This window comes from Ceratosolen solmsi, unplaced genomic scaffold, assembly GCF_000503995.2.
Source record: "Ceratosolen solmsi marchali unplaced genomic scaffold, CerSol_1.0 scaffold47, whole genome shotgun sequence".
Taxonomy (NCBI): domain Eukaryota; kingdom Metazoa; phylum Arthropoda; class Insecta; order Hymenoptera; family Agaonidae; genus Ceratosolen; species Ceratosolen solmsi.
The window spans coordinates 2495266-2506767 of NW_011948419.1; the positions used below are offsets into that span (position 1 = coordinate 2495266).

General features: G+C 30.0%; 1 protein-coding gene across 3 annotated transcripts in view; it reads left to right on the forward strand.

Annotated features, from left to right (window-relative positions):
- Positions 1 to 1557: 1557 nt before the first annotated feature.
- The window catches only part of GluRIB (Glutamate receptor IB), a 170286-nt gene continuing 160341 nt past the window's right edge, over positions 1558 to 11502 (forward strand). For 2 of the 3 annotated variants that reach the window (XM_011497461.1, XM_011497462.1), the window contains exon 1: positions 1651 to 1700. The gene's annotated coding sequence lies outside the window, so the exon portion shown is untranslated. Of the gene's footprint in view, positions 1701 to 11502 lie in introns of all 3 variants that reach the window. The other variant, XM_011497463.1, reaches the window with a different exon arrangement.

Below are 11502 nucleotides of genomic sequence, written 5' to 3' on the forward strand. Positions count from 1 at the left end.
TTTATATTTCAGTTAATCTCTGAAGGATTCATTATAAAAATTTTTGTTTAATTTCTATTACATTTCATAATTGAAAAATTTGGGAAAATTAAATATACTTTTTTCTTTCATCGGTGTGTTCAATTATTTTCATTAATTATTTGAAAATAAATATATGTACTTTTAGCTACTTTTAAATAGTATTTTATTTAAAAAAAAAAAAAAATGAACTTCTAAAATAATGAAAAAGCACATAATATTTATGTATTGTCATGATTAGTCAATCCAATTTTATATGGATAACATAATTAAAATCGATACTTATGTATCGAATATGATTATCAATAACCTATAAATATATTTATATTTATTTATATTTTTATTATTAAAAAGTTTTCTTATATTATATTTATTCATCGTTTAATATTATATACATTAATATAGAAATTATGTTTTTTCTCGAATATTTTAACTAATTTTCGAAATATCTTGTAAATGCAAAACTAAACATAATGTAAAGATAATTTCAATTATTACTTTGGTGATTATCGAGTCTTTTTCGAATCATTATTCATACAAGGCAATCGTCAATGACAATGACTACTTCGTCAAATTTCAGGTAATATAGAAAATTCTTTAATAAAGCAATGTTTTTTTTTTTTTATCATTGTTTATAATCATAAAATTATTTATAATCATCTTTCATATTATTTTCAGTTTAAAAAAAATTTTACGTAAATTACGTAAAATAACGTACTCCTATATTTAATATTAATACTTCCAATGTAAAAATTTATTATTTTAATAAGTAATATTTAATATGTAATTATTAATATGTATTATAATAATTTAAATATTAATAATAACACTAAAATTCAATGCCCATAAGGCTGTTAATAATTTCTACTTGTTTATAAAAATATTTACAATTACTTTCGCTAAAACATATACTTCTGTCTCTAACCTCAAAATTCAAATATTCAAATTTTTCATTAAGTAAATGCTGACTTATTTATTATCGTGGTAAATATATAAAATTCATAAAATAAATAAACTATACTAATATTTATTTACCATTATTAATTACAGGCTATAAATTAAGTTGTGTGGAAATAAATAAATAAATAAATAAATAAATAAATAAGTTATCATTATTATAAAATTTATTAATTTTCTAGATTAAATTTTTTTAATTTCCTTATTCGTTGAATTTCATGTATGCACTATAATACTTTTGTAAGCGAATTCTTACCATATCAATAAATATATAAATAAATATTAATATATATTATATAATTGTTAGACATTTAATTTCATGTTATAATTGTACAATTTTTAATTTTTTCATTGTACAAAATATTGCTTGTTTATCATTAAAATTTTTTTTTTAACATATATTATAAAATTTATTTGCTATGCACCCACAAATTTTCTTGATAATGAAGTTGTTGAGTATAAAAATGACGTAATTATATAATAAAGTTAGTGGTGAAACTACAGAAGATATTTAATGATAATTATCATAAGAAAAGCTTGTAATAGTGAAACCTGAACTTTTAATGTTATAGGTGCAATTTTTGAACAAGGTACTGACGAAGTTCAAGCTGCTTTTGCCTATGCAGTAAACAATCACAATAACAATATTACCGGCCGGAAATTTGAGCTGAAAGGCTACGTCGATATCATAAATACTGCAGATGCATTTAAGCTGTCACGACTGAGTAAGTAATAATCATATAACTAATCATAGTGTAAATATTTTCTATATTTATTTAAGTTGTATAAATGTTTTGATATAATTCATAGTTCGCTTTGAAAAAAAATTGGCAAATTTAACTGTCCGCATCCGGATGATCATTTTATTTTAAAATATTACAAAGTTGGCTTTTTTCTTTCAATATATTATTCGTAATATATGCCACGTTAAAAAATTCTAATATACGTTATTATCATTATTTTAACGAAAGTAATAGTTTCTCTTAAAAATCATATCGTTTGAAATTTCAGAAAACATAAATTAATAATCTTAAATTAAATTTATAATATAATGAATTTGTGTAATCAGTAAATTATTGACTTGTGAAATCATTTAATTATGAAAGAATGTAATTATTAATTTAATAACTGAAGGCCAAACTAAAATTTAAAATAAAAAATATATAAAAATATTGTTATACACATTAATAATACAATGTAACGTATGTCTGTTGTTGGATATAAAGAATTTTTTTTTATAAATAGTTTATAAAAGTTATTATATGAAAAATAATAAATATATTTTCAATATTACGTTCAAAATTATTCGAAAATTAAGTAGTTTTATTTTTCATTGCTACATTAAATTAAATTTATTATTAATTATTATTTCTTAAACATTGTATTGAATGTAATCAATATCATATAAAATCTATTTATTTAAATTAAAAATTTAAAGTAAGGAACATGTATAAATTCATTTCTAACAGATTTTTAAAAACTACATTGAATTGTTCCTGTTGTTACAAATTAAGATAAATAAAATAACAAACAACACGTAAAAGATTTATAAAAAATAATGAACTTTGTTTACCTTAAGTATTCACAATGCCACTAATAAAATTCATATCATTTTTATATTTTATGTATATCGATAAAATGGCTGTTTCTTCATTAGAAATACATTATTTTCATTTTCAAACATTTTTTTCTGAATAAGCAATAAATCCAGGTAGTTTCTTTATATTGACAATGGTCTTGAAAAAATATCGGTGAATAATAATGTATAATAAGTTGTAAATTTAATAAATTCATAAAAATGCTGATATACTAATACATCTTTTATTAGAAATCAGTATTGATTATTAAAATTCTAAATATTAAAATTTTCATTTCGTTTCATTATAGTTAAGTATTTCAAAATGTCTTCACATATTCATCGGATAGTTGTAAAAAAGTATAGAAAACTTTATCGAATAATTTTTAAGCTTCTACTCACTTGTGAAATTTTAGAGTTTTACATTTCATAATGAATTACCATATAATTTTCATATTTTGAAATGCGATGCCAGAGATATTAAAAGATAAAGAATGCTACCCAAAAGCAAAAAGTTATATATGAATTAACGGAAACAAAGAAGTTCACATAGAGGAGAGAAACAGAGTGAATGTATATATGAATAGTAAGTTGGAAAAGGGACGAAAGAGAGAGAGAGAGGGAGAGAGAGAGAGAGAGAGAGAGAGAGAGAGAGAGAGAGAGAGAGAGAGAGAGGGAGGTGGGGAGAGAGAGAGAGATAGTTGTGTGTGTCTGTGTGTGCGCGTTTGCGTGAGTGTGAGAGTGGGAGAGAACGATCGCGCGCGACACTATTAATTTTCTACCCCGGTACTATAAGTAATTTCGTCACCGTGGGGTAATTGCATCCTCTCCGTGAAATGAGCGGTGGCAGCGAGGGAAGAATGGAAAGAAAAGGGAGGAGAAAACTCTCGAGATAGTAAAACGTGCATCACGAATTACGCGAAGTGCCGGCAACAGCAGTACCGGCATCGACCTTCCCGCCATTGCTGCACTAACGTCCTCCAAGTCTTTTGGTCAATCTCGTTTCGCTGCAGACAAGTCAATCTTCCCTCCGTTTCTCTTCTTTGAGCGGACTAACGGTGCCAGTGGTTTTATGTATAGGAAACACTTTCGAGTTGCACCTCTCTCTCTCTCTCTCTCTCTCTCTCTCTCTCCATCTCTCTCTCCATCTCTCTCTCTCTCTATCTCACTCTGTCTCTTTATCTCTATCTCTCCCTCTCCATCTCTCTATCTCACTATCTCTATCTCTATGGCGCTTGCCGGTCTATTTCCACCTCAGTTTTCCTCCTTCTCTTTTCACTCTCTCACACTAGAACAGCGCGATAACTACTTTACGAGTTCGCCTTCGATAACTTTTATACTTTCGATTCTGGCTTTCTATTCTAGATCGTTTTCTATCTCTCTTCCACTCTACCTCCTCATCCCTTCTTTCCCATCGTTTCTTTACTATAGCAGTCCGTAATTTCACTCTTTCTCTGTCCTTCTCTGACTCTATTCGTTCTCTTATTCGTCTCCTTTCTTCCCCTTGTTTCATTTTACCGCTTTTATCCGACGAATCCTCTACTAGAAAGGCATGTTTTTCCCTTGCCTAATTCTATTTTCCATGTAGTTTGTCGAAATGACAAATTTAATGATGCGTTGGCCAATTGTTTAGTTATTTTCGAGATTTAATCCTCGTCCCTAGCATTATCAAAATAAATATAGATATCGTTCAGAAATAAATAATGTACATGAAAATAAACAGCATTGGAATTTTCGACGCATTGCACAAAATACGCGTGTATCACAACATTTGCAACCCGTATGATTTGTTCTCACATACACAAGTTTGCATGTAGCATATAAAAGTTTTAAAAATGGACATCACAGAAATTTATGTCAAATTTTTTTTCTATTTTAATAATTGATTTTAATTTTAATTTTAATTAAAATTTGATTATCGCCAGTCGTACGTAAATTTGAATTTATTCATTTATAAATAACTGCTACTTTAAATTGAAATTGAATTTTGCATTTTCACACATCTGTACCAGCACATATTTAATTTATAAAGTTTTTCTTATACGCTCTTTCCAGTTCCTCCATGGTACTCTCTAAAAATTTTCAAACTACTAAACCTTCTGAGAGATTTCATCGTTTTTTCCATTATTCGTGGCCTCTGAACACTATACCCAACCTTCCCTTTTACTCTATTACCCATCCGTAGCAACCAAATACTCACCCTTCACTTACGGCACTTTGTTTCATACTCTCTTCTTCTAACATTTTCGCTCTACTTTCTCACCCACTCCCTCTCTCTCACCTCTCTACTGCACTTTTTTAGTTGGCTCGGTGTTTGTTTTTGTACATTTTTTTGGTAATCTTATCGGCCAGTTTTCCGTGTAGTTCATCCCTGTACAAACCCTATCTCTTACATTTATTTCTTCCTTTTCTTCATTTTGCATACTCTACTCTCTTTTGTAGAATATTCCTTTTCTACGCAATCTACTTTCAAATTCATTATTTTTATTTGAACTGCGTAGATTTTATTATGACTTAGTATTAAGTAGTCCAAATAATTAAATTGACCTTTCTCTTTTTTTTCACAATCTAATCAATAAAAGTTAATTCAAATAATAATTATTTATTAATAATTTATAACTTATAATTAGCAATTACAATATTATAATAATTACGATACAAGATCAAACATATATAACGATATTATAAATATTTTATTTAAATTCATTAAAAATATCGAGAAAAAAAACATACGTTTATCAACGATTTAGGTCTTCAGTTTTATATTCCTTTGTTATTATATTTATGTGTCTACTGGTCACTCGTCATGCTTAGAATTTTATTTTTGTTTGCCATCGCCATGTAAATGAAATACATTACTTATCTATTTTGAAAAGAAATTTATTTGTAGATAATATAAATATTTATATTAATATAAGTGGAAGTTTACTTATAATTATAAAATGTTCGATAGTATGTTCAAATAGATATTTTATTACATATTATAGATATTAATGAATCGCAATGCAATCGGAATTGGATAAAAAAGTATGAAACTTACGATGGGAAAACCTAACCACAATTGAAACTAACAAAACAAAAAAAATATAGCATTGAATAAATTATATTAAATATATGCATAAATACACACACACACACACACACACACACACACACACACACACATATATATATATATATAATTAATTTATTGTTATTATTTAAAAGAGCATTAATGTACATTAAAATTCCGTGTGTTGTTTACATTTTGATATTTTAAACTTCTTATTAGTCAATTTTTTGTTTAAATTTATAACGAATATTTACTATTATTTATACATTCTATATAGCTATCGTCTTTTGACAATATGCATAAACATGCTATTAGAAAGTTTAGAAGATTTTAATTTTAAAGTGATGTAAATTACTTAAAACAATAATATGCATTAATTGATTTAATATTTCTCGATTTATAAAGTCAAATGTAACTATATTTTTTAATTATGTAATGCGGATTAATGGATAATCATAAAATATTTAAATGTAATATAATTTTCACGTAATTTCGCATATAAATAGAAGAAATTTCTTTCAAATATACATTCGTATAGTCGTATAAATTCTTATTGTATATTATTCGTTAACGTTACTTTTTCCTAAACATCTTAATTTAACTGAATTGTAATGATTTATACATTTATAGAGTACGAAGCTCTTTAAGAAAATCAAATACTTTAATAAATTCTCTTCAAAGATATAGAATTTGCAAGTGATGATTATGAATATCTACTCGCTCCAACGAATATTCAAATAATTGCTTCAATTACACTAATCTTACTATTAGACTGCACAATTTTTTTTTTTTGTCAGCATCTCATTTCTTCGTTTACTTCTACACGCCACAGCTCGTCTCTTGCCAACTCTCTAATATCATGTCTTTTTATATTTTCCTCATTCTCTTGGCCCCTTTCATTCTCTCACACGTTCAACTCAATTCGATAGCCAAGAACCAAGACAATCTAGAGCTGGAGAGAGTGCGGCTCATGTTCAAGAAATTCGTTACGGATAAACTGATTTGCCTTGATGGCTTTATCCTTGCAGCAGTTCCTACCGAAGATTGCTTTCTCTTTCCCCGCGTCGACTCTTCCTTCTCACCCTAACCTAACCCTCCTTGTATCCCACAAAGTCACCGAGTGCACTGTCCCTTCAATCTCATCAAACACACAAAGCTTCCCGAGGACGAGAACGTACGATAATTGAATATCAATTTAAAACGAAGATTTTTTTTTTAATTTGAATCTTCGCTACTCCCCGTTGTTCACTTGTTGTTTGTTCAATTATCCAAACGTCAGTTATATTTTCCGAAATATTATTGATTTACATTTAGCGGTCTCTATTCCACATACATACTTGTACCCTCACAAACTATTTCACATTGTTCAATATCTACGTATGTAGCTGTATACGTATCATGGAAACTTTGAAGTTTAACCCAAGCTTTTATCAATGAATCAGTAGCACCCATTCCTTCCTCGGATGAACCCTCAGCTCTTCACATCCGGAAAGACAAAAGCCCGGAGCGTGGAAGTCCTCATCGATGACTATTCAGGATATTCAACCGCTTGGCTATTCTCGGACTTCGACTGTTCTCTACTCTATAGAACTCCTAAAGATTCCATAGATATCGGGCTACTTTCAACTTTGCCCTCCCCCCACCTATCACTCACCCAATCCCGCAAGGCTACCTCACACGGCCTATTTCATTCGCCTGCTTGACCACTTGACTGTTTGCCTATCTTTTACGATCTGTTTCTTTCTATTTTTGGTTTTCTATTTTAATAATTTTTCGAATATGCCGTTTTCAAATCCAGTTTTATTCAATTACCTTTAGCCGGGCTTTTAGTCAATAATATAAAATGTTATTCGGATGAAATAAAAGAAATTCGCACTTCGGTTTTCAAAATTAATTCTATCCGTTCGTCTATCCGACCAACTGTAATTATAAAGATATGAGGTAATTGACTTATCACTTGAATTTAAATCATCATTATTTCCCTTACAATTTATAGCATTTTTTTTTTTTTTTTTTTATTATACATTAATGAAGCAAATTTTTGTTAAAAATAATGATAAATAGCAGTTTTTGTATTATATGCAGAGCTAATTATTATTCGACCTATTATATAATGCTTATAAGCTATTTTTTCTTAAATAACCTAAAATTGATGAAAAATCAATAACACAATGAATGATCGAATAATTTTATATGAAAATATTTCATAAATTCAGGTCTCAATAATGTTTTATTAAAGATAATAATAATAATAATAATAATAAAGTATTAATCGTAATATTGAAAATCATCGGCTTTTGATTTTTCATATAAATAATGTTTATTAATTAATATATTAACATAGCTGCGAAATATAAAGTATTTTTATTATTCGACGTGTAAAAAGTACACTTCATAGAAATAATAAATTACATGTAATAATTTTATTTGCCAATATTTATAAATAAAATGTTTTATATTAAAAATGTTATAAGAATCAGAGCACTGCTATTGTTAAGTGATTATAGTCAATATTCACTTTATGATCATTTGAGGGATAATCGGTTAATAATATGAAATACTATTGCAGGGCAATTTCAAATGGCATATTATCAAACGCTTACATGTATTTGTTCAATAGCTATGAAAAAATTTGAATATCATTTTTTGTAAGGGACTAAAACTGATACAACATCATGTTAAACAACAAAAATCACCATACTGTCGAAATGACAAGAAAAAGGTGAGTTTATGGTCCTCGTAAATTAAGAAGCCTCATACTCGTAAATATGGAAACAGTCGTTTTTAAAGGCCCTTTTATCGCGCGGCCGATTATCTCTTAAATTTTTGTCCTCCCCTCTCGCTCTCGTCGCTTTATCAGCCGTTACTTCGCTTTACTCAAAGCCCTTGCTTTATCCCCACACTTTCTCCATTGAAATCGTCTTTCTACCTCTCACTTACTCGACTACTAAAAACTTTGCGCTTTCGCTATCTCTGCGCAATTCTGCCTGTATCTCCATGCTCACAAAGTCGAATTGTAGTTGCCACTGAAAACCCGACTACGAAGCAGAAATATCAAGCAACCTGCTGCCCCTCGCATATAATGCAGTTTCGGCTCGTCGAGCAGAGAGAGAGAGAGAGAGAGAGAGAGAGAGAGAGAGAGTGAGAGTGAGAGAGAGAGAGAGAGAGAGAGTCGAGAGGAATTTGGGCGAAGTCCAAGTTACGAGAAAGACGGGAGACTATATATACGTACATGCCGAGGTTACTCCTGTACATGCAAGGAATATACTTGTGGGGCAAGGGGTAAGGATCCCGGGATACGCGTTATAGTACTTAGCAAAGCTGCACTAATTGTATTAATGCTAGTTGGTTTGCCCGGATCAAGACTATCCTCTGTCTTCCTTGAGATTCGCCGTTATAATCCTGCGCTTACCAAGCCATGCATCGCGGTAAATCTATTATGTCGGGAGATAATGACGAACATTGTCAATGCAGTCACATTCGGCGTCATCGTAGTCGTCGTCGAGGACCACTTTCTCAACAATCTCAACGTTACACCTCTTCACCTCTCACCTTTGGATATATCTATCGACTTTCTCTACGGACGATCGCGCATTTGCCGTTATGCTTGAGGAAAATGGCGTAAAATGGGCGCAGAAAATTACATTGTTATGGCCATTACTGAATTCTCATAGCTTCTCCACTATACCAAAGTAAAATTCTCAATTTAATCAGAGATAATTGCCTGTGAATATCAGGTTATTCGCTCAAACTTCAACACACAATATAAATAAATAAATAAATAAATAAATAAATGTACATATATAATAAAATAATAAGTTACATCAATATAATGTGATTGAAAAATTGAATAATTATTGTAGTTCATAATAATTTTGTTTTATTTTTTATATTAAGGCTCGTCTATATAATTATTAAAAATTCAAACCTCTACGGACTTTGAATTAGCAAAAATCCGATATCGATAAAAATTTTCTAGAAAAAAAACAATTTTATTCGACTCAATTAAATTCACTACAACAAATACTGTATAAACAAGTACCATTAATATATAATAGATTAACACCATTATCAACGTGATATCTACTACATTAATTATAATACAAGCTAAAGAATTATTATATATTACAAATTATATTCAACATTAAAAAGTATATACTTTTCTCGCTAACATACAAGACACATTTAGAATACCTATCATTAATATATTACATCAACAATCAAAAAATATATAATTAAAAAATTACAATATGTTAAAGCCTATATATATATATATATATATATAAATATCTTAAAGCCTTGGTTATTGAAAAAGTTCTTACTAATTCTTAAACTTCGATTTTCACGCACCAAGGTCCCGATGTCCTTAAAATACTTAGGTTGTACCAAGGAGAAGTCGTTAAATCAGTAGCCAGGAATGAAATCTTGTCAATTTCCATTGATAGCGACGAGCAACCATTTTCGCACCGTAAAGAAACCTTGCATCCCAACTTCCATCGTACGACTTCATCCGCACATTCGCCATTTTTCACGATCTTACGTGACGTATTTCATCGGCTTTTCTACCTTCTTTAACTTCACCTTCTTACAACTTTCTCGCTACTTTTCTCATTTTACTCAATTTTTTCCACAACAAATGTAGTCATGGATGATATATATGTACTCGTCTTTTTCAACCGAGAGCCTACCTATAGTATCGAGGTGGATAATATCTCACACCCAGAAATATAAAATCTCTTTACCTACGTTTTCAAGATTACCAAGAGAGCCAAGAAGATCATAAAAAGTCATTTTTTCATCTGTAAATGTGTGCATACATGTGCTTATTCGCGTCTGTGCGTTATTGCATCCGCCTCTGCGATATACATATGCGTTTTATATTAATGTAATATGCGAAATTATAGTTTTACATTACATTTTTGTAAATATAATGATCGGTCGAATAATGCCGACTCTTACTGACTTTAAATGGCATTTGTCAATATAGTTCGAGAAATAAATGAATAATTATTAACCGTTTGAAATACATCAAACAACAAATTTTTTACAAATATCTAGAATATTACTCAATATTATTATAACACGAGAATTATTTGAAAGAGTACGTTCCAATGTTAATTCAAATATCAAAAATAGCAAACAAGTTTACTTTATTTTTAGGCGAATAATTATTGCTTACTGATAAGAGTAATTACAGATTAATTTTTTAAACTCTGGAGCTTTAAATTAAAAATTTCACATTACCTTGATACTTTGATATGATATCAATTTATTTATTTGGCGCTCTAAGTTACAGTTAAGCTAAATCAAAATCTTCACAACTTTGTGCAAGAAATATATTATACAATAATTTTTCCTTTTTACGTTTTACGCATATGTACATATACGTAAGAGAAAATCGGGTTGAAACGACCAAGAAAGAGGGCAGAAAATCGAGACTATAACGCTCATTCGCCCACCCAGGCATGTGTACTCCCGGGACATAACAGCCATCTATCACGTCTCCTAAAGTATATCGCATAATATCCTGGGTATCCATTCGCTATAGTATATGCAGTTAGTGTACTTCATACTACTCAACTACTCAAGGGCGAGCGTGTATTGTAAGCAAACACGCACAAAGCACGAACACGGGGATACCCATAATGTGTATATGCGAGTACGCATGGGAACAGTCTTGCCAGCTCGAGACCATATAAATCTGCTGAGGACTCCCCGGAGTATTTCCCTTCTTTCCTATTTCTGCCCTCAGTGCTGTTTAACACTACCTCCTTTCCTTACGAAACTCAACTCATCAAGGTGCCACCAATACAACCTCTCCCTCTCCTACCCAAAAACAAATACAACCCACCACCACCGCGACTAGCCCGCACTATCGCTCGCCCCCCCCCCCCCCCCC